Below are 2,389 nucleotides of genomic sequence, written 5' to 3' on the forward strand. Positions count from 1 at the left end.
GTGTTTTTCTGTAATTTCAGGTATTTTTCTGGCTGAAATTGAAGGAGCTGAGCAAAAATCTGATTTAGGCTGAAAAAGGACTGCTGATGCTGTTGGATTCTGACCTCCCTGCACTCAAAGTGGATTTTCTGGAGCTATAGAATTCCAAATGGCATGCTTCTAATTGCGTTGGAAAGTAGACATCCAGGGCTTTCCAGAAATATATAATAGTCTATACTTTTCACAAGGATAGACGACGTAAACTGGCGTTCAACGCCAGTTCTCTGCCTAATTCTGGCGTCCAGCGCCAGAAAAGGATCAAAAGCTGGAGTTGAACGCCCAAACTGGCATAAAAACTGGCGTTCAACTCCACAAATGGCCTCTGCACGTGAATTGCTTAAGTCTCAGCCCAGCACACACCAAGTGGGCCCCAGAAGTGGATCTCTGCATCATCCATCATAGTCTACTCATATTTTGTAACCCTAGGCTACTAATTTAGTATTTAAACAACTTTTAGAGACCTATTTTGTATCTCATGACATTTTAGATCAAAACTTTGTATTCTCTGACGACATGAGTCTCTAAACCCCATTGTTGGGGGTGAGGAGCTCTGCTATGTCTCGATGAATTAATGCAAGTATTTCTGTTTTCCATTCAAACACGCTTGTTCCTATCTAAGATGTTCATTCGCGCTTAACTGTGATGGAGGTGATGATCTGTGACACTCATCACCTTCCTCAAATCATGAACGTGTGCCTGACAACCACCTCCGTTCTATATACGATTGAATGAGTATCTCTTAGATTCCTTAATCAGAATCTCCGTGGTATAAGCTAGAACTGATGGCGGCATTCATGAGAATCCGGAAAGTCTAAATCTTGTCTGTGGTATTCCGAGTAGGATTCAAGGATTGAATGACTGTGACGAGCTTCAAACTCCTGAAGGCTGGGCGTTAGTGACAGACGCAAAAGGATAGTAAATCCTATTCCAACCGGATCGAGAACCAACCGGTGATTAGCCGTGCTGTGACAGAGCGCGTGAGCGTAGTTTTCACTGGAAGGATGGAAGGTAGCCATTGACAACGGTGATCCACCAACACACCGCTTGCCATAGGAGGACGTGCGTGCGTGAACAAGAAGGCAGAGGAAAGCAGAGATTCAGAAGACAAAGCATCTCCAAAACTCCAACATATTCTCCATTACTGCATAACAAGTAACCTTTAATCCATGCTCTATTGTTTATTTGCAATTCAACTGATAAACATAATTGACTTCCTGACTAAGATTTACAAGATAACCATAGATTGCTTCAAACCAACAATCTCCGTGGGATTCGACCCTTACTCACGTGAGGTATTACTTGGACGACCCAGTGCACTTGCTGGTCAGTGGTACGAGTTGTGAAAAGTGTGATTCATAATTCGTGCACCACTTTTACCACACCAAACTTAGAATATTGCTCGCCCTCGAGCAAGAGAAGAAAGAATAGATGAAGAAGAAGAAGAAAATATGGAGGAGAGGAGAGAGAGGTGTATTCAGCCAAGAAGGGGAAGAGAGGGTTGTGTTGTGTGAAAATGAGGAAGAATGGAGGGCTTTATATAGGGAGGGGAGGGGGGTTTAGTTTCGGCCATATAGGGTGGGTTTGGGTGGGAAATTGATTTTAAATTTTGAAGGTAGGTGGAGTCTATGAGGTAGGTTTATGGGGAAGAGTGGATGGATGTGAGTGGTGAAGTGGTGATATGGAAGAGAGATTGAGGTGATTGGTGAAGAGTTTTGGGGAAGAGTGTTTATTGGGAAGAGAGGATGAACATTGAGAAGAGGGAAGAGAGTGAGTGGTGGTAGGTGGGGATCCTGTGGGGTCCACAAATCCTGAGGTGTCAAAGATTTGCATCCCTGCACCCATTAGGCATGTAAAATGCCTTTGCATGCAATTCTGGCGTTTAAACGCCGAATTGATGCTTGTTCTGGGCGTTCAGCGCCCAGATGCAACATATTTCTAGCGTTGAACGCCAGCCAGATGCTTGTTTCTGGCGTTCAGCGCCAGCTCTTCTTCACTGTGCATTTCTGGCGTCTGAACGCCAGGATGCTGCTTGTTTCTGGTGTTCAACGCCAGATCCATGCTCTGTTTTGGCGTTGAATGCCAGCCAGATGCTCCTTACTGGCGTTTAAACGCCAGTAAGATCCTCCTCCAGGGTGTGATTTTTCTTCTGCTGTTTTTGATTCCGTTTTCAATTTTTATATTTATTTTGTGACTCCACATGATCATGAACCTAATAAAACATGAAATAACAATAAAATAAAAATAAAATTAGATAAATAAAAATTGGGTTACCTCCCAACAAGCGCTTCTTTAATGTCAATAGCTTGACAGTGGGCTCTCATGGAGCCTTACAGATGTTCAGAGCATTGTT

This window comes from Arachis ipaensis, chromosome B6, assembly GCF_059453495.1.
Source record: "Arachis ipaensis isolate K30076 ecotype BB chromosome B6, ASM5945349v1, whole genome shotgun sequence".
Lineage (NCBI taxonomy): Eukaryota > Viridiplantae > Streptophyta > Magnoliopsida > Fabales > Fabaceae > Arachis > Arachis ipaensis.